The 21,746-nt window shown below is 38.1% G+C and overlaps 1 protein-coding gene and 1 long non-coding RNA gene across 23 annotated transcripts in view; one reads left to right on the top strand and one right to left on the bottom strand.

Moving 5' to 3' along the window:
* Positions 1 to 21,746, top strand: part of Cadps2 (calcium dependent secretion activator 2) — a 529,581-nt gene that overhangs the window by 115,163 nt on the left and 392,672 nt on the right. The window lies entirely within an intron of this gene.
* LOC116098632 overlaps positions 5,393 to 21,746 on the bottom strand; it is a 23,595-nt gene continuing 7,241 nt past the window's right edge. Inside the window, exons 4-5 of the long non-coding RNA XR_004121897.1 lie at positions 10,447 to 10,537; positions 5,393 to 5,529 (exon numbers count right to left, since the gene is read on the bottom strand). This is a non-coding gene — a long non-coding RNA (uncharacterized LOC116098632). The remainder of the gene's footprint in view (positions 5,530 to 10,446; positions 10,538 to 21,746) is intronic.

Below are 21,746 nucleotides of genomic sequence, written 5' to 3'. Positions count from 1 at the left end.
AATGTCCTCGGGATGTTTCCAAGTTGTCTTATACCACTGTCACTAGGAATTTATTTCCCTGAAAAATAACATGCTGGCAAACAGTAAAAGCATTAATCTCTAGGGACTTAAATTTTAATTCAAAATAAAATTGGCTCCCAACATCTGGAGATTCATTAATATGCAATAGAAATTCTCCTGATCTAATAATCTTTTGAACCAGTCCTCTCTTTGTCATCTGGCAAGTTTGCATCTGCTGAAAAATTTGATCACTGATCCTTTCCAGCAGGCTTTGTTCCATTGGTTCCCAGATACATTGTAATGTTACTAAGTGTCCTTATAGCTCCTTACAGAGGTTATCTTGCCATCTGTGAGATGCTTTGCTTGAGTATAGTTATTGCGTGACCATAAATTCTTGGGTTCTATCTGATACATTCATACAGGAATTCATAAACATATAAAAGGCCTTAACCTTCAGAGCCTGTGGAATTTACCGTGGGTTGACACCAGCAGGGCTCACCTGCTGCCTTTGCTCACACAAAAAGAAATGGCCTAAGTAAGGTACAGGGAAGTGTTGCTGGAGTGTATAGGTTTGGGGTTGCTTTAAAATACAATTGTTATTATATTAAACAATATAGACTAGGAATTAAACGTTGCTTTTTGTGGAATGGTCTCTAAAATTTAAATCAATTTAATTATAAAATTCTAAAGGAGCCTGGGAGATTATAAATTCAGAAACTTGAATTACCAAAAAACATGTTTTATTTTGAATAATGTATTTGAAAACACAATACTCAAAAAAGTTCATTTGTAGAATTAGAAGACACATGATTTTTTTCATTAGGTTAATTAAATTTTATAGATTTTTATCACATAGGTATTCATGAGCTGAGGCTTAATAAAGCTTTCAAATTGCATTTGTCTAACACTAGTAGATTCTTCAGTAGTAGGTAAATTAAGAAATAACGGTTGATAAAATTCATACAATTAAGTGCAGTATAAAATGTAATAGTTGAGCTAGAAAGAAGGCTCAGTGCTTAAGATTATTGGCTACTTTTCTAGAGAATCCTGGTTTGATTCCCAGCACCAAAAAGGCAACTCACAACTGTTTGTAACTCCAGTTGCAATGGATCTGCTGCCATCTTCTGGCCTCTGATGGTACCACACACATGTGATGTAAATGTATGCAGGCAAAACAAACATACACATAAGATATTTTAAGTATTAAGAAGAAAGTAATAGCAACAGCTGGACTTTGATATAGGGCTTATAATCCTAGCTAAGAAGGCTGAGGTCAGAGGGTCACAAGATCTTGGCCAAACTAAAATACTTGCTGATATGCTATCTCAAAATGAAAAAATAAAAATAAAATGAAGGCAAAGTATTATAGTCATTGGCTGGCAATCAGCCTAAGATGGGTTGAGTACTAGTGTTTGCAAAATGGTAATAACTATAAATAATAATAAAAACAACAACAGCAGCAGCAACATCAATAGTATTGGTAGCCAGTGCTATATTCTAGATTAGTAAGAAATGTATGGAAAATAAAGACAAATCTCTTCCTCTCCCTCTGTCCCTTCTGTCATCCTATCCTATTCCCTATCCTCTCCCCTGCCCTCCCCCTCTCCCCCTTCTCTCCCATTCCTTCCTCCTTCCCTCCGTCCCTTCCTCCCTCCCTTTCCCCTCTTTCTCCTTTTTGTTTGCTTTCTTCCAACAATGTAAGGAAAATTTATGAAGACAGGTAACATTAAGATATAATTTAGCTTTGTTGAATTTTTGAAATTTATAAGAAACAATGTTTTTTCTATTAACTTGTAGCACAATTTGAGATCATATGCTCCAATAAGCATTCATTCCTCATTGGATGGGCAGGCAAGTTCATGTATGTCTCCTGAGTGCATGCAAGCATTTGTGTGTTTATACATATACAACTCAGTTGGATTTAAATTAGTCATATAAGTTTTGGCAGTCACAACTGTTGGCTAAAGCGTACCATTTTACAAACCAAGATCACAGGAAGTGAAAAGTCTTTTTTCTTCACTCAGAAGTGCATTTGAACACACTCTTTAAAATACATCAATTTGTTTTATAATATAGAAAATAAGGATGTGTTTTCCCAAAATATGTTTCAACAGATATTTGAGGCTAGATGATTTTTTTGTCTCCCTATTAGAATTCTGAGCTTATAGTAAATTTATAATAAATCTTTGTCGAATTGTTGTATTATTGGATGCTTGAATTAACATTAAATTGTAACAATTCTCTAAAATCCAAGTCAGCTATAGCTTTAATTTTTCCCATTTGTGAACAGTTAGAATGCTGTTGGCTGATATAATATTCTTCTAAAACTATGTGAGAAAAATGTCACACTTAATGCATTATGGAAGAATACATGCTTATAAGTGTTTAAAGGATGCAATGATTAATTTCCTAAAAAAAAGTTAATTGAGATTTAATCATATCATACTACATTTTCATGAAAATTGTTTTTGGAATATGAGAGAAAACTGTTAAATCTTTTTACCTCAAGAGTGTTTTGTGGTGCTGGGATCAAGATCAAGTAGCCTGGGCCTATTGTCCATATGTGTGTGTGTGTGAGAGAGAGAGAGGGAGAGGGAGAGGGAGAGAGAGGGGGAGAGGGAGAGGGAGAGGGAGAGGGAGAGGGAGAGGGAGGAATGCTGGTACAACATCATATCACTTACTCCTTCATTCCTGCATCTCTCTGTTGCCCAGCCATTAGGACATCTTCCCTGTTATCTTTTTCACTTATTTTGTATTTGCTGCCCTCAATTCCTAGTAATAGAAGGAGTTTATCTTTGATATGTCCTATCCTAGGAATAGACTATGCACTTGATGTTGTATTGCCGTAAGGAAATTCAAAAGACTGATGAATCATGTGTTAATAAGTAAAGGTTGTTTTGTAACAAAGAGGCCCTTACTTTCAGAACCCCACAGAATTTGTCAATGTAGAATGACTTGCAGATTAGTGGGTAAATTTTAAGATGTATATCAAGCAGATGTCATTAAGTATCATAGAAGTCTTTTGATTATACAAAAATTTCCTAAATTTGGAGATTTTATTATCTTTGTATAATCCTTACAAGGTGTTAGTCATTCCATCTTTTTAAATAATGAAGTCATCATATAATTTATTAACATAAATAGGTATATTTTTGTTTTGTTCTGGTTTTGTTTTGGTTTGGTCTGGTTTGGTTTGGTTTTGGTTTTTCCAGACAGGGTTTCTCTGTGTAGCCCTGGCTGTCCTGGAGCTCACTCTGTAGCCCAGGCTGGCCTCGAACTCAGAAATCTGACTGCCTCTGCCTCCCAAGTGCTGGGATTAAAGGCTTGCACCACCACTGCCTGGCTTGTTTTGTTCTGTTTTTGTTTTACATGGGGTCTCATACTGTATACCAGCCTTCCCTGAAACTCAAGGGTATCATAGGCTGGCCTTTGATGTACAGTAACCCTGCAACCTCAGATTTCCACAAGCTATGATTACAGACATGAGCTCACACACCTGACTCATAGGTATCTTCAATGTGTAAATGAGCATTATATAACATTATATAAACATTATATAAATTAAATTGCTATTTCCTAATAGCAATTTATATAAGGAAAATTAAGAAATAAACTATTGCTACAGTAATGTATTACAGTATGAAAATGTTCAGATCCACTTTAACACAAAATTTTTGTTATATTTTTGGTAATATTTATTCATATCCTAGGTTATCTTTCATGTTTTAACTTCCTGAATATCTTTTGAATTTTCTTGAACATCTGCTTTGTGAATCCAAGTGTTTTTCTGTAAGTGGAACATCTGAATGCTAGTGTAGGGTGACTGAGTCCTCTCTCTACAAGTTGCTTTGGTCCTGTGTCTGGGAATAGGTGGCTAGCTGCTCAGATAGTCAGTGCAGACCTCTGACCAGTCAGGCAAGGTTTAGGATCAAAACCCACGTGCTAAGGCTGGGAGTACATGGCTCTTCACTGTTCAGCCGCCAGCTGTCTCTGTGTTAAGAATACTGTAGGCTTTCTTGTAGACCAATGTCGGTGTTGTGTTCTCCACAAGTGACTGTGTGAAGGCTCTCCTCTCTGCATCCTTATGGTTACCTGTTGTCCTTAGAGGCTGTGCTGTGAGACTTTCCAGTGGTTATTTGAATTGTTTTAAATGTATGGCAAGGTCGCAATAGTGTTACAAATAGTTTTGCTTGTGAAGAGGCGTATTAAAGGTCCCCCACCTTGGACAAGATTGAGGCAAGCTGAGAGGATGCTGGGCATGGAGGTGACAGGAGCGGAAGGGGAAGGGACTTCCAGCTTGTGTCTGGCTGTGCTCATTCCGCCCTTTGATGGGATAGACAGTAAGTGTCAGGGACTCCCAAGTGCAGCTCTCCAGTCCTTGCGACGATGTTCTTCATTCTTCATCATAATTTCTCATGAAAAATTTGCTCTAGATATTAGCCAATTTTTAGGTTCTGTTTTTTGAGCAGGGACAAAGGACTTTTTTTTTTTTTTAAAGAAACCAGCATTTTTAAATCAGTAACTTTTCCTTAATAGGATTACAATTCTAATTCATTGTATCATTTTTTCCTTATTCAGATTCCCCTATTACTACAGATCTACTTTTCCACTAGTACCACGAACTCTTTGAAAATGATGGTGATGGAAATGAACAGTGTCTTACATATGCATGAGAAGTACTTTCAGTGGGGAGAGGAAGCTCAGTTTACAAATTGGATTTAGAGCTTGGAGACTGACTAGAGTCAGAGACAGAGTTTGCCTTGTAAACATGAAGACCTGAGTTAGTCACCTGGACCCACCTGTAACCTCAGAGCTATGAAGGTGGGGATAGGAGGATCCCTGTTAGGCTTACAAGCCAGCCCAGCCTGTCCAGATAACTGAGCAAGATCCAGATTGAGCGAAGCTTGTCTCAAAAAATGGGATCAAAAGCTATTGAGGAAGGCAGCGGATATCAACCCAGCAACACATGTGTGCACACACACTAAGTAAATGCATAAATAAATTTGGGTTTAGTCTTATACTCTGAATCAAATGCATTTATCACCATTTCATATCATCTAGAAAAATAATAATCAGAAGGAACAGCAAGGGGGCTCCAGAGATGCAGGCTAACATTCTGAACTTGTGGTTATATTCTCCAGCAAATTCAAAATCATAAAAATCATTTAGGAACTTTAAGCTTGAACTTCTCAGGCCAGTGTATTTACAGTCCTGAATTAGTAGTGATGGGGTGCTTATCTAAGCCTGAATACGTCAATCAGAAAGGCCTTTCAGAGAGCTGTGGTCATCTGGATGTGCTCTCCAGTCCTTTGTTCTTTACTTCTTTAGAGTTGGCCACACCTGCCTCTCGGTGGCATTTCACTTGCTTCTTGGTTTTAGATTTTCCCAGCATGATAAGATTGGCTGTGGAGAATTCCTTTGAGAGTTCTTACCATACAGCACTGGAGAGATGAAGGACTTAAGGTGACTAGACCTCTGCTGTATCAAGTTCTGTCAGTCAAAGTATGTAGACAGCGATGGAGCACAGTTCTAAGAACAGAGAGGAAATGTTGAGAGAGAGAGGGACATAGTCAGAGGATACAGTATGGTATGCATTTTAAGTGAGTAATGAGTGTGTCCTAGTGTCTAATAGATATTGTGTGAGGCATACTCTTTCTTATTAGTTGACTTCAGTGAATGTAAATATTTATATTTACCTTAACCTGTCATTTATGCATATTTACTCTAAACTCAAATTGATGTCCCCCACCTAGATAGGAGAGCATACACAACATACAGTTTAAACCAGTTGTAAAGTGCAGAATAGCTAGTCAGCAAAACTAGTTTATAAATAAGTAGGCTTTACTTTAAAACACTTTTAAGTTTTCATTTTTAAGTTTTATTGTTTTTGTTAGTTACTTAAGTATTCATTTTGTAATTGACAGAATCAACTCAAGGTTTCTAGTCCCTCTCTTGGGGAAAAATATATATTAAAAATATATAAATGTAAATATAAATAAATGTATATATACATACTTACTTATTTTTAAACCTAATTTGGTGAACAGATATGCTAAAAATTTACAAATCAGCAGCAGTGTTCTGAATATGAATTCATAAGTGCTTTTGGAATCTGAAAATATGCAAATATTTATACCATCTAGCATAGGTGTTCAGTTCTAGGTGTTAAAACGTCTCAAGGAGAGTTTTTATCTGTTTATTCTTTATAAACCTTTGAGTTTGCTAATATTTTCAATCTGTTTGTAGTGAGGTTTTGGAGAACATAGCATACTTTCCAACGAAAACACTGATAAAAAGTAAAAAAAAAACAAATGTGAAAAAATTGTTCATTAAGGGAATGGTAGCTTGCATTTTATCCATGAATTTATGGATATAAACGTGGCAATTCATCAGTAAAATTTAAATCAATTTGAATAAATTATTTCAAAAGTTTTGCTGCTAAATTTTCTATTTTGGGCACCAACCAGAATTTTACTATTTGTTAGCATATTTTCCTCTAGGCCTTTGAAAGCCCTACTGCTGGTGTGTGGTTTGCCAGTTCAAGCATCTTTGTAGGGAAGTCACATCCAAGTAGCCGTGCTGGCTGCCAGGAGCTATTTCTCTAGCTGCCTTCTAGCCTTAGCAGATCCTGGGTGTCTTTAGACCATAGACCCTGTTACTCTCTGTGCTGAGGGGAGACTGGTTTCTGGTAAGCATGTAAGTCAGTTGGTTGTTCAGGAAAGACGTTCCATTTCCTTTACTCCCTTAGTTTCATTACAAAACATTCTCAGTTATGGGTCAGGGATGTGTCAGGCCATGTCTGAGAGAAGATAAGTCCATTTTCGAAAGGTTTCATCTCTCTGTCTCTCTGTCTTGTTCTCATCCTTGTTCTAACTCTCTAGCTCTATCTTTCTCTGGCTTTTTGTACACACACACACACACACACACACACACACACCCTTATGTATGCATATATAAAATAGCTTTCTTCAGTCTTTAGTACTTCTATGAGGGTGCTGTTTTGTGTCAGTTTAATCTATATTTCTTAGGAGGTACTTAACTCAAGGACAAAGTCCTGTTCCTTGCTGATTTTCTGTTGCATCTGAATGAGCTGTCTCCAGAGCCCTTTCCCTTTGCTCATTCTTGAGATGTGTGATACTATCTTCCTCATTGAAATTGGCCATTTTAAATTGACTTTCAAAGTTTAGAGTAAGATACAATCTCATGATATTGTTGAAATTCTGCTGCCGTTCCTTTCAAAGCAGTGGTCAGAAATAAGGTGGTCAGAGTCCCTTTCTCTCTCTCTCTCTCTCTCTCTCTCTCTCTCTCTCTCTCTCTCTCTCTCTCTCTCTCTCCAAAAAGCCATTGCTCATCTGTGATAATCTACTTACTTTAGAAAGAGCAAAGTTCTCATTATTTCTGAGCAGAGTTAATTTATAATAAGTTTTGTTTTTAAATCCACCCGAAGAAACTACTTGCTACCTATGGAAAGAGGCTGCCAGGCTGCCAGTTGGTCAGCATGTCTAAGTTTTAGATGGGTACACAGTTGCCTGCTACTGCTGTGTGTCTCTGTTGAGTGCTTTGTGATGACTACAAAACCTCTATGTCTTGCAAATAAGACTTCATCATAGGGAGCTGTGCCATAAAATAGCAGATGGTACCGAGGCACAGAGTTCTTCCTGCCTGAAACCAACATCATCTGCAACGTAGAGCTCCTCAGCTACAGCTTTCCAGAAAAAAGCCTTCCCTGGTTCTCTGTACTTGGAGAGTCTGGCCATGAGTATATTTGGACAACACATGAGTTATCTTAGAATTCTTTTCTGAGACTTTGCCTGCACTCTCCATCCCACTCACTTACATTCTACAACATCCTCTCCTAGAAAGTAATAGTGGATAGTGGGATTTCTCCTACTGTAGAGGAATTGATAATAGCAAACACCAGACTTAGTGTGGGAGCATAGAGATAAGGGGTGTTTGTACTTAAAGATTCTGCAACCCAGACAGGAGAAAGCCACATCAGCAAATGATACTTGCAGGCATGTAGGACAGAGATGGCACAAAAGACAAGGTTGCCTTAATTTTGGTGTCTTTAGGAGGAAATGAATTTCCTGTAGGTTTTGTCAGAATTGTGTCATAACATGTAAAAGGTAATTCTAGTAAGAAGTTATAGACAGTGCAAAACTAGGATGGCACAAATGCATGATGGGATGATGCCTTGAGAGTTAAAGGGAATAACTCATGTTCACATCCTAGCACACAGTGGGCTATGCTAGATGTAGGTGTTCCTGTGCATTAAGCTCTACAGAGTGTGATTTGAAAAGCTCCATAGAAGCTGAGGGGTTTGCAGCCCCTTAGGACGAACAACAATATGAACTAACTAGTACCCTCAGAACTCCCAGGGTCTCAACCACCAACCCAGGACTGTACATGGTGGGTCTGATTGTTCTGGCAGCACGAGTATAGTAGAGGATTGCAAATTCGATCATCAATAGGAGGAAAGGACCTCGGCCCTGTGAAGGTTCTGTGCCCCAGTGTAGGGGAATGCCAGGGCCAAGAAGTGGGAGAGGGCGGGGTGGCAGGCATGGGGAAGTGGGAGGCAACAGGGGTTTGTTCTTGTTGGTTTTGTTTGTTTGTTTGTTTGTTTGTTTTTTGGAGGGGAAACTGGGAAAGGAGAAATTTACATGTAAATAAAGAAAATATCTAATAGAAAAAAAGAAATAACAAAAAGAAAAAGAAAAAAGAAAAGCTCCATAGAAAACCCTAGGCATAGTCAGTGGGTACAAATATGTTAGATATACCTGTGCCCATGTTATAGGATAGTAAGATGGCACAGCATGTATTGTAACTTCTGGGAAGAGTGGCTTGCATAGCCTCTTTGGTTCAGTTAGACCTTCCTGCATAGCTGGACAAGAGTACTTGTGACTCAAATGCAGTAGGAACTTCTTGGGATATCTTTGAGAACTCATGTTTCTCTGTTACTGTAGTCATCTTTGAATTGCTGGTTACAGCAAAAAAAAAATGTTCAGGGCACTCTTTATGATAATTGGTTTGATTTAGTTTTGATGAGCTTATGTTATTGGTAGGGATGATTGAAGGCTATTTTTAACATCTTTTTCACTGGGGGCGGGTGGGAGCAGTTAAATAGATGCTGTCAATGAATAAGAGGACGCTGAAGCAGATGTTAGAAGATAATGACCAATAAGCTTTGCCAGCTTTCTCTCTTATCTACTTATCCTCTCCTTCAGGGACATAAGAGAGCCTCGTTGAATAACTCCTTAGCATTTAACTTGATTATCTTTTTTAAAAGATGCAGCTGAATTGAAGACACAGAGTCAAATTAGAACTGCCAGCAGCATGAGGAGAAGGGAGGAATGGAGTAATAATTGTGTACTTAGAATGCAGAGACCAAGATTAGAATTGTAGTGCCGAGATCTGATTTGTACTTTAGTCTGTCAGTGTGTCTTCTAGTTCAGAACCCATGGGGCAGTATGTGTGTGCAGCAACACCTACCTCACTATCTAACACTAAAGCAAAATGACCAGGGAAACAAAACTTTTCCCTCTGTACCCTGGAGATATAACTCAGGATCTCCCATATAGATACTAGTATCTTATTATGCTCAATTATCTTATACCAAACATCTTAGTATTTGAATATATTATATACACCTCTTGCATGTATAAAGTCATCTGAAGATAATTCATAGTACTTACTACAATATAAACACAATAAAGATAGTTGATATCCTCTATTGTTTAGTTAGGGAATAATGTCAAGAAAAATCTGCCTGTGTTCAGTCCTGGAACAATTGTTTTTCCTAGATATTTTCTGTCCGCAGGGGGTTGAGTGTAGAAGTTGAACTTATAGATATGGATGGCAGACTCCACTTTCTACACAATGAGCCATATCTCACAACTTTGCCCTAAGCTTACATACAGTGCGGTCTCCCTCTGTGATTCAGGTCATATCTGATTTGCATGAGATAGCATGATCCCACTCATCTTTTATTCTAGGGCAGTGGTTTTCAACCTTCCTAGTGCTGCAACCCTTTTATATAGATCTTCATGTTGTGGTGACCCCAACCATAAAATTATTTTGTTTTGTTGCTACCTTTTAACTGTAAATTTTTACTGTTATGTATTGTAATGTAAATATTTGTGTTTCTTATGGTCTTAGTCAACCCCTGTGAAAGGGTCATTTGATTCCAGCCAAGGGGATTGCATACAGGTTGAGAACCATTCTAGGGTCCTTATTAAAACACTTCCAAAGAAACAGATAAAGGTTATCTTAATTTATTTTAACTTTAATATCCATTTTTTTCTGCACACAAGTAATGAAGATTTTAGTTCTGTGTTCTTATATATATTTTCTGTGGTATTAGAATTAGGAATGGATTTCAAACGTAGAACGTATATGAACTTGGACTAGCATATAGTGGAACTGGCAAATATCAAGGTTTATGCTTACCAGGTGAGAGGCATAGCACCACATCCATCTATTAACTGTTCTTTGCATCCTTTCTAAGATTCTGTTACTTTCCCTGTTGTTCTTGTAGTTGCTGAAGTAAAACAACCAAATGGCAGTTATAAACCCTGTAATACAGCAATCTCTTTCAAGTATCTTGTTGAATATAGCAATCTTGTTAAATGTTACCATTGCTGTTGTCCTTGTTACATAGATGAAGTTGAGACCCTGAGATTAATGAGCCCTATTAATGCCATATAACTTGTGGGGTATCTAGATACACATACAAATGGAATAACCTCAGTAGAAGGCTCCATTACTTTTCCCTAATACATAAACTGACTAACTGATGAAATAGTATTATCTTGGATGGATTGTTTGCTGATCCCTTCTGGTTGCTGAGTTAATTTTACTTTTTTGCCGGGTGAGAGTGGGGTAGAGATTCAAATACGAGAATAGAGGATGTGACCATCTTACAAAGGAATAGCGGTTTTAGCATGTTATTTCTATTTCCTAGTGAATTTATTAAAAGGGAAACACTGAGAATTTTTTACGTGACAACTATTATTTTAGTCAGGTTTAAAGCAGAATGATAAAGCCACATTGTCTCAGTCAGGGTTTCTATTCTTGCACAAAACATCATGACCAAGAAGCAAGTTGGGGAGGAAAGGGTTTATTCAGCTTACACTTCCACATTGCGTTCTCCACCAAAGGATGTCTGGACAGGAACTCAAGCAGGTCAGGAAGCAGGTCAGGAAGCAGGAGCTGATGCAGAGGCCATGGAGGGATGTTCTTCACTGGCTTGCTTCCCGTGACTTGCTCAACCTGCTCTCTTATAGAACCCAAGACTACCAGCCCAGGGATGGCACCACCCACAATGGGGCTAGGCCCTCTCCCTGTGATCACTAATTGAGAAAATGCCTTACAGTTGAATCTCATGGATGCATTTCCTTAAGAGAGGCTCCCTTCTTTGTGATAACTCCAGCTAGTATCAAATTGACACACAGAAAAGCAGCCAGTACACACCTTTTTACCATAACCCAGCTTTGGGTCTACTAGAAGTTTTAAGTAAAAAGTAAAGCATATGTAGCTCTTTATAAAACAGAATACACTCTCTAGATCAATCTGCAGCTATGAAGTAAAGAGAATAAGATTATAGCAATGTTTTATGTTCACACCCAGAAAGATACTTAACTGCTTTGAGCTTAATTTGATGATTTGTAAAAATACACCATAGTAGTTTTAGTGAAATAAATGAAACATATTGCTTAAGGGTACAAAGTTTCACTTGTACAGAACAAAAAGTTCTAGAGATATTATTTTCAGCCTCACAACCAATACTAATAATACCATATTAAATAGTTGAAATCTAATATGCAAAGACAGCTTCCGTATTCTCACCACAGACACTCTTATACATGCATACACACTTACCCACACTGGATAACTAGGAAGTAGGGAACATGCTAATTAGCTTAATTATAACAACTAATTTACAGTGTATAAACTTCTCCAGAAAAGGTCCAAAGAATGGTGGAACATCAAATCGTAAATGCCTTTGAGTATATATGATTTCTATTATTACTCCATAAGGAGCAGAGGAAGAAGACAAACACGGCATTTGGGGTCTGTTCTCAGTGCACTCCGGCAGAGGAGTGAGTGAAATCCTTGGATTTCCCCTGAGGTCTCATTTTTCACTTGCCTCTCACATGCACACCAAAGGCAGCACCATAGTGGTGTGTGCTTTCTCTGAGGTTTGCATTCTGATGAGGCCGTGGGTGAAAGCCATTCACGCTGTCTGTGGCTGAGCTAGCTTTGCCTAGGGTCCATTTATCTGTAATGCAGTAGGATTTGTGATTCTGTACTCATTAGTTTGTATGCCTTTTATTAGAAGATATGTTAAATTGCTATTGTACATTTGGGGCTTTTTAATCTTCCTCTCAATATTGTGAGATAATAACATTTCAATTTGGCAAAATAATGTTATTCTCAGTCTACCCCAGGCACTTATATTTAGATGTTCACTGTTTATTGGGGCAGGCTCACTGAGTGATGAGCTTTTATTGCAAAAATATGAAAAATATTTTATTTTAAAATAACCTCACAGGAAATATTAGTCTAGCTGGGTACTATAATGTTTTTCCCCTGATTCTGTACTTCCTTGAGTTTTTATTTTTAATTGATTCAGATTAACTACCAGTTGCTAAATATTACCAATAAAGCCAAGCTAAAAGCTGTCTATATGTGGTTGTCAATTCTTCCTTAATGGAAGTTGAGGGGTGAGGTGTCTGGGGTGGCATTGCCGTTCCACATTGGTGGTTGCCAGTTTTGCTGATTCTGCTATTTCACAGTCTTCATAGTCAATGCGATAGCTTCAGTTGTCATGTCAAATGATAGCCAGCAGAGAAAGAAACCAGAAAGTGTTCACTGCAGCAATCCCTTGTGGCTCCCTGGGAGTCATACATCTATCCTCTTATATCTCATTGGCCACACAATAAATCTGGTATTCTTAGTTGCTGATGGGTAGAGTTACTATTCTAAGGACAGGTTGCATATCCCCGTTTTGAAAGGCTTGGGATCAGAAATGTTCCAGCTTTCTTATTTTCTTCCTGATTTTTAGAGTATTGCATAGACTTTACAGTTAAGCAGCCTCGATCCAAAAGCTCTGAAGACTAAAATTATCCAAAGCCAAAGCTTAGCCTGCATCTGTGCACATGGAAGAGGAGAAGGGACTTTGTAGAACAGGACTTGATTGATGCTGAAGTCTTTGGGTGAGAGGCCTGGTCAGAGCCTCTCAGTTTACAGAGCATCTTTGAGGATGGCTTTTTGTTTTAGACTGTGGAAAGGGCCAATATTATACACTTTGTTTGTCAACTACTAGTTCATACTACTTTCTCTGTCATACTTTATAATCTTTACTGTATGTGATGAGCAGTGTACCTGAACCTTGTGCATTTGCATGAACATCAGTACCCGCAGGAAAAAGAATCTTGCTCCTAGAAAAGTTTGTCTCCAGTCCTGAAGATGCTCTACCCACTAGTCACCTGCTACTTTGCCGTAGAATCTGTCCCCATCTTTGTGTATCAGATGCCATGTAACATCTTAATTATAAGTCTGGTGACAAGAACTGCAGGTCAAGGTGGGATCTACATAGCAGTGGTTACTGAGTTCTTTGTGGCATATTGGCTGGTCTCTTGTCTAGAAGAATCCTGGCATATGTCTTCAGTTAATCCATGATTTAAAATGAGAAGTGTAGAATTGAATTTGAATGTGAAAAAACAAACCAGATATACAGAACATCTTTATAATCTGTATTTTGTTTTCTTTGGTGCAATCATTATTTTAGCTACATTATGATCACAGCTAGTCTGGATCTATAAAAGATAGCCTTTACTGTCAATATTTGAAGTATTTTTATAAGCTTGGTGTCTTGACTGTGTTTATACATTTTCAAGGATATGTGAGTTCTATTTAAGCATTTGAAGTTAATTTTTATATAAAAGTTTGTTCTAAAACCCCAGTAGATAATGTTAGGTATTTATTTATATTTGAAAGAAGTGTTTTATTTATTCATGGTGAGAGCAGAAGCCTGGAGATAAAATATGGGGAAAATTAAAACACAATTGAACAATAAATCTACTGACCCCCAAAGTAATGATTAGTGCTGTGTATCAGTGTAAATGGAATAATGGGAGATTGAGAATTCTTAATTCTGAATTAGTGAGTAGTTCATACTATTCTTATAAAGACTGTGAATAATGTCTTATTACACTAGTGGATATACAAATTAATAGAGCTTTGCGACATGGGGTAAAGGAATCAGAAGTGAAAAAAGTCTTAACTGTAGCATTGAACTAAATGAATTTAGAAAGACGAGGCAGGGCTTAGTGAAGGGCAAGGAGGAGGTTGTTGAAGTTGTTGTTGACGATAAGCTCGAACTGAGTCAGCTGATGTGACTGCCAAGAGTTAATTATCTTCTAGGTTGAATTAGTACATGAGGAGCACTTGCAGTGTGGGAAGCTGCCCTCCCACTCCTTTCTGGGTCGGCCACTCTATCCTAGGAGGAATATGAACAGTGTATGTAGAGAGGATGTTGTTATTATAATACACCCCATTTGCTTCATCTTACAGGTCTCCATGAATTTTAATGCACTTAGTTTCAGGTAGCATGTTTATTTTATAGGAAACTACAGTTAATACATGGAAGAGTGTCTAGCCATTGGAGAAATCAGGAACTTTCATTTTAGCAAAGAGAAGACTTGTAAGCCAGTGCTTGTGTTTAGATTCTTAAATTACTTTGTTAAGAAACTAGCTTCAAGTCTGTTTTTTCCTAGAAAGTTCATAACCAGCTATAGGTTGTATAACAAAGAAACACAGGGTGAATACTTACTGTTTTCTAAGTGTCTAAAGTGTGAATGGGCTTCATTCAGGTACTAGAGATACTTCAGTCAATCAGTCTAGTCAATCAATCAATTTAATCAGTCAGTCTATCTTTCTCTATCTTTCTCTGTCTCTGTCTCTCTATCTCTTTCTGTTTCTCTGTCTCTCTCTCTCTCCGTTTGTGTGTGTTCATGCAAAGTTGGCCCAAATGAATTCTGATCGGTTAATTGCTATATTAATACTTGATATGGGTGTAGTGGTGTATGCCTATAATCAAAGACTAGGAAAACAGGCAGGAAAATCTGGAGTTTCAGACCAGCATGATTTACATACCCAGTTTGAAGCAAGCATAGGCCATGTAGCAAGTTGAGGCCAGCCTGGGACACATGAGACTATCAAAACCCAAACAACAATGTTAAAATCCAGTGAAATACAGATGATTACATTGATTAGAGTTATGTGAGTAGATGATTACTATGGTTTTTATTTTATTCCTTTGATCTAAGTTTCTTTGAAATCTCTTCTTACAATAATAGTAATACTACTACTACTACTAATAATAATAATACAGTGTCTTAGTTAGGGTTTTATTGCTAACTCAAGACCAAGGCAATTCCTATAAAGGAAAAAATTTACATGGGGCTGCCTTACAGTTTGAGAGGTTTAGCCCATTATCATCATGGCAGGAAGCAAGGCAGTGCTCAGGCAGACGTGATGCTGGAGGAATTCTCTGTCTTGAACAGAAGGCAGCCAGGACAAAACTGTCTCCTGCAGGCAGCTAGGAGGAGGCTCAAATTCTATGCTGGGCAGAGCTTAAGCCAAGGAGACCCCAAGACCCACACCCACAGTGACACACACCTTCGAACAAGTCCACACCTCCTAGTAGTACCATTCCCTGTGGGCCAAATATTCAAACATAAGAATCTGTGGGGGGCTAAACCTTTTCAGGTCACCACATATAATAATGTCTAAATTATCCCCCTGAAAGGAAAACTTAAAGTCAGTTGATTTGTGTCCAGTAATCATGCTGTATAGGCGTAAGTTAGCTGTGATTGATCGAAATTGTTCTGAGTTTTAAAATGTGCAAAATTTCTTTTATAGTACGCTGGCTAGTTTTATGTCAACTTGACACAGCTAGAGTCATTCTGGAAGAAGGAGACTTAGCCAAAAAAAAAAAATGTCCCTACCAGACATTTGTGAAATGTGGTACATTTTCTTGATTGATAATTCACGTGGGAGGTCCCAACTCTGAGTGGGGCAGCCTCTGGGTTGGTTATCCTAGGCACTATAAGGAAGCAGACTGAGGAAGCCATGAGAAGCAAAGCAGTAAGCAGTGACCTTCTGTGGGCTTTGTTCCAGTTCCTGGCTCCGGGTTCGTGCCTTGCTTGAGTTCCTGTCCCAACTTCCCTTACTGATGGAGTGTGACCTGAGGATTGAAACCTTAAAATAAACTCTTTCCTCTCCAAAATTGCTTTGGTCATGGTGTTTTAGAACAGCAATAAAACCCCGAAGACTTACAGTCTATATTAGTGAATTTTGAGATGATGATAGTGGTGTCTGCCTTTAAATCTCCAAATTAATAAAGGCCTGTAAGTTAAAAAGACTTTCTCCTATATTTTTTACCTGTCCGGTTTCTAATACCATGTCTTCCTCACTTTTTCTCAACATATAAAGGCAAACTTTCATACTCCTATGTGAACTAAGCTCTGTTTTATGTATTCTTCTTTTTTTTTTTTAAAAAAAAGATTGTTTTTCTATGTAAGTACACTGAAGCTGTTTTCAGACAGCACCAGAAGAGGGTGTCAGATCTCATTATGGGTGGTGTGAGCCACCATGTGGTTGCTGGGATTTGAACTCAGGATCTTCGGAAGAGCATCTTGTCAGCTTGTAAGCTCTCTATGTTATTCTAAGTTGCTCTCCCAAGATGTTTTGAAAGTATCTCACATCAGAATATAGAGTATTCTTGTATTCATTTTGTACAATTAATATGGTAACATATTTGAATGAGGTATATCTTAGTTTGTCTCCACTTAGAAACATTACACCATTTCCATTTTTATTATTAACAATTATGATAATATAAATACTTTTGCATTTATCCAAACATTTTAGTATTGTCAATCATCAGGTAATGGTAATTATTGATACCAAGGACATATCCATTGGTTACAAAATTGTCCTCTGTTTTTGAGATAACAGTTCTTCCAAATACCTCGAATAGCTTATTGGGTTCCTTTACAAGTAATTGGCCATTGTTACTTGGTTTGAGGTTCACCACCCAGAAATGTCTCTTCTATTCATTTTATTAATGGTTCTTGAGTCAGGCTTATATGAGTTTCTAGAAGCCGCCTTTTGTTTAGATATTAGTTCTTTAGAATACAAATTGCTACTATCAGTTTTCCTGATTAGTCTCTTCAGATTTTCCTAGGGCATTTTTGTCATGCAAAATTTATTCTGTTTTTAAGGTCTTTGTCTTGTGCTTCAGCTATGTCACAATTCTCAGTGTTTACTGTGGTAGAGTTGCTGGGCTCTAGCAAAGAAATATTGTCCTGGCTGTTGTTTATTCTGTTTTTGCACTGGCATCTTTATATCTGGGATTGTGGAGATATCTTGTCCTATCCATGTTAGGTGGGTGTTTTGTTCCTTGGTTTCTGTTGCCCTCTCCAGTTCTTAGTTCAGTGTGGTAGCTATGTGTTGCTTGGTAGGAATTTCTTCTGGGATCCTGCTAGGTGTGGCCATTGGGGGTTCCAGGTAAAATGCGTTCCTAGGTATTGGGAACTGACTTTGAGAAATGAGGATGAGTTAGAAAGGGTGAAAGGGCCCACAAGTGAGAGGAAAGCAGGGTGTTCGACGAAGATCTGTGTAGTCTCCAGGAATGAGGGCAGAGAAGAAGGGGGAACCACAGCAGCTAATCTGCTGCAGAGATCAGGATGAGACTGGGGCACTGGATGTGGAGGAGAGGAGGAGGAGGAGGATCTAAAGCTTGACCTGCTTCCCTGGCCTGCTTGCCTTTCTGTCAGGGTGGCTGTCGGGTTCTTCAGAAAGCCTGCTGGGGTTGGGGCTGATAACAGTATCCATGGAGAGACGGTTGAGGGGAGATCTACTGATCCTCTGGAAATGGGGTGTAAGGTGAGGATGAGGGGTGGGCATAGTGGAAGGTCTGTTATAGAGATGGATGTGAGAGGATTGGATTTGGAGGAAAGGAGGGAGCTTTAAATACCTGCAGTTAGACTACCCACTTCCCTGGCCTGTGTGGCTTATGGGGTTCCCAGGGAATGCCTGCTGGAGTTGGGAACTGGGAAAAAGAGATGCACTGGGGGAACAAACATTGGAAGGAAAGATCTGTGTTTTCCATTGGAGATAGGGACAGGGAGAGAGGCAAGGCTGCAGAAGGAGACAGGAAGGGAGTGGATCAGAATGGAAGGAAGGTGGAGGAGGAGCTGGAAGGAATGGAAGGAAGAGAAACCAAGATCGGCATATGTTATTGAAGAAAAAAATCTGTTACCAATACAAGGAAACAAATCTGGTTTTAATTGTTAATTTATTAATTGAGTGTGTTCACTTGAGTGCATTGCTCATGGAGTCTGGATGAGTGTGTCGGATATCCTGATACTGGAGTTATAGGATAGGGGCACATAGGGAAATGACTTCAGTTCCTCTGCAAGAACAGTGTAGGTTCTTAACTGGTGAGCCACTCTTTCAACCTACAAAATTTATTCTTAAGGTCACTTATGAATTTTTATTTTTAAAAAGTATGCTTATTGACATTAACATCATTACCATGATCATTGTATATGCCTGTGTGCATATGTGTGGTATAGATCAGGAAACAAATTTCTAGGCTGGTTCCTCTGCTTCACTCCTACCGTCCTGGAGACTGGACTCAGGTGATCAGGCTTGGGAGAGAGTACCATAATGGCTGGGCTTTCTTGCCAGCCTAACTGTTGACATTTTAATAGGTTCTTTTTTAGAGATGTTTTGAATCCAGTGTAACATTGATCTTGAGTGTGAGATAGATTTTCCATAAGTTTCTTGCATCCCCATATGCACAGCCTATTATATTTTCTGCACCCTCACTCTAATGGCACATTTGTTAAAACGGATGAGCCAACATTGACGTGTCATTATGCTCCATAGTCCTTAGCTTATAATAGACTTTACTGTTGATGCCGTACATTCTGTGTAGGCTTGGATCAATTTATAATGTAATATATCTATCACTGTAGTGCCTATTTCCCAAGAGTCCTTTGTGCTTTGGAAATTCATGCATCATTCCCTCGCTGACCTCCGAGAACTGCTGATCACATCCTTTCCGTAGACTGGCCTTTTACCAAAGTCATGCTATAGGAGTGACAGAGTCTTTTTCAGATGGGCATCTCTCACTTACTAAATTTCATACTCTTTTCTGCGTGTCTTTCTGTGGTTTAGTAGCTACTTTCTTTTTAGTGTTGAGTAAGGTTGTATCATAATTTATCTATGCTTCACCTACTAAAGGACCATAAATTGAAAACACAGTTGTACAGGTATTAGTTGAGACATAAATTTTCAACTCTGAGTAAATACAAACAGTGAAATTTCTGGATTATATGGTGACAGTCTGTTTTCTGAGATTTCAAACACTTTGTTTGGAAAATTATCTTCAGCACACATTTTTTTTTAACCATTGATAGCAAGTGAGGATTCCTAGTGTTCTTGTAGGATCTACACCTCAATTCTTTTTTAAAAATGTAGCACCTCAATTATTTTCTCCATTTTATAGCTTCGTTCTTGTATCAAAATAAAATCATCAAATACAGTCCATATACATTTTTTCTTACATTAGGAGAGTTAGAGTTTTGCTTTTTACATATGGACTTGTTATCTATTTTGAGTAAATATTTATAATATTTACAATGAATGAAAGATATTTGCCTAGAGACATTTTTTTCTCATGAGTTTCCATATATGCCAGTACTATTTGCTGTAAATACTATCTTTTCTACATTGATTGGCTTTATGTCTTTGTGAAAGATCAGTTGATATTCCTTCTCTAGGTCTCTTTCTACTGCATTGATCTGCTTGCCTACCGCTTTCATTAATTTCAGTCTCCTGATTATTGTAGCCGTAAACATTGACAGTGAGTACTGTCAGTCCTCCAACACAGCTCTTAAGTTCAGTACCACAGTGAGTATATCTGTTCTTTTGTTTTTCTATACAGTAAAATTGTTTTGTTGACTTCGAGAAAACCGTGTGTTATAATTTTGAGTGAGGCTTATTTTAATCAACATGATCAAATAAGGAAGACCTGACACCCTGACAATATTGAACCTGCCTGCCTGCCTGTGAATTGGAAATAGCTTTTCAGTCTGTTTCCTTTGGTGGTTTGTTAGTTTCATACCTTTCCGTTAAACATTTTGTCTTCTGCATTTGCTAGTTTTAGACTCAAGCTTTGCATCTTAGAGATAGTAAAAGTTACTTTGTATATTTAATTTCAAATTCAATATATTCATTGATGTTTTATAGGAAAGAATTAACTTTTGTATACTAATCTTACATGCCGCAGCCATGCTGTAGTTCATTCTTAGCTGAGGGGCTTTTGCTATCATTTTTTGTGGACTTTTTCATAGACTTGCATTACAACCTATGAAGAATGATACTTATTTCTTCTTCCTCTTTTGCCTTGTTTCCTTACTGTGTTAGTTAGGACTTCTATTATTTCCTTGATTAGCAGTGGTCAGTTAAGCATTCATTCACTTAGCTGATCTTCGGTTGGAAGCCACTCAGTCATGTCTCACCACCACGCACTTCAACAACTGTCTAGTTTTGAGACTTTAAAAACACATAGGATCCCGGGAGAGGGTGGGATGACAGGCATGGGGGTGGGGGGAGGCAACAGGGGTTTGTTCTTGTTATTTTTGTTTGATTGTTTGTTTTTTGGAGGGGAAACTGGGAAAGGAGAAATTTACATGTAAATAAGGAAAATATCTAAAAAAAAAAAAAAGCCACATAGGATTTAGGGAGCTCCTCTATGTTTGTAGTTCATGGTAAATTCTTTTTTTATTTCTTTTTTAATTTTTTTCCTTTTTTATTAGATTTTTTTAAATTTATATTTTAAATAATAGCTCCTTTCCTGGTTTCCCCTCTGGGAAAAAAAAAAAAAACCCTGTTCCCTCCCCCTTGCTCACCAACCCACCCTCTCCCACTTCCTGGCCCTGGCATTCCCCTACACTGGGCATAGAACCTTCACAGGACCAAGGGCCTCTCCTCCCATTGATGATGGACTAGGCCATCCTCTGCTACATATGCAGCTGGAGCCATTAGTCCCTCCATGTGTACTCTTTGGTTAGTGTTTTAGTCCCTGGAGCTCTGAGGGTACTAGTTAGTTCATATTGTTGTTTGTCCTAAGGGGTTGCAAACCCTTCAGCTCCTTGGGTCCTTTCTCTAGCTCCTTCATTGGGGACCCTGTGCTCAGTCCAATGGATGGCTGTGAGCTTCTACTTTTGTATTTGTCAGGTACTGTCAGAGCCTCTCAGGAGACAGCTATATCAGGCTCCTGTCAGCCAGCACTTGTGGCATCCACAATAGTGTCTGGGTTTAGTGGGTAATTTCTTTTTTAACGATCATGAGTGAATGTTGATTTTCTTAAATGCTTTCTCTATACCTACTAATAGGATCATGTGTCTTGTTTTCACTTGTTGCCTACGTGATGGGTGGCACTCACTGAGTTTTGAGTGTTGAGCCACACAATTGTGAGAAATCTTACTTGGTTTGGGTTCAGTAATTGATTTTTATAACTATTGGATTTAAATTTTCCAACATTTTCTTGAGGATTTGTATTTATAATCACAAGAAATACTAATCTGAAGACTTCTTCTCATCTAATGGAAGTTTAGATTTTGAGTCATATTTAAAGAGGTTTTTCACAAACTAATGGATTAAAGGGA

This window comes from Mastomys coucha, unplaced genomic scaffold, assembly GCF_008632895.1.
Source record: "Mastomys coucha isolate ucsf_1 unplaced genomic scaffold, UCSF_Mcou_1 pScaffold20, whole genome shotgun sequence".
NCBI classification, from domain to species: Eukaryota; Metazoa; Chordata; class Mammalia; order Rodentia; family Muridae; genus Mastomys; species Mastomys coucha.
This window is presented reverse-complemented; position numbering and strand designations above follow the sequence as displayed.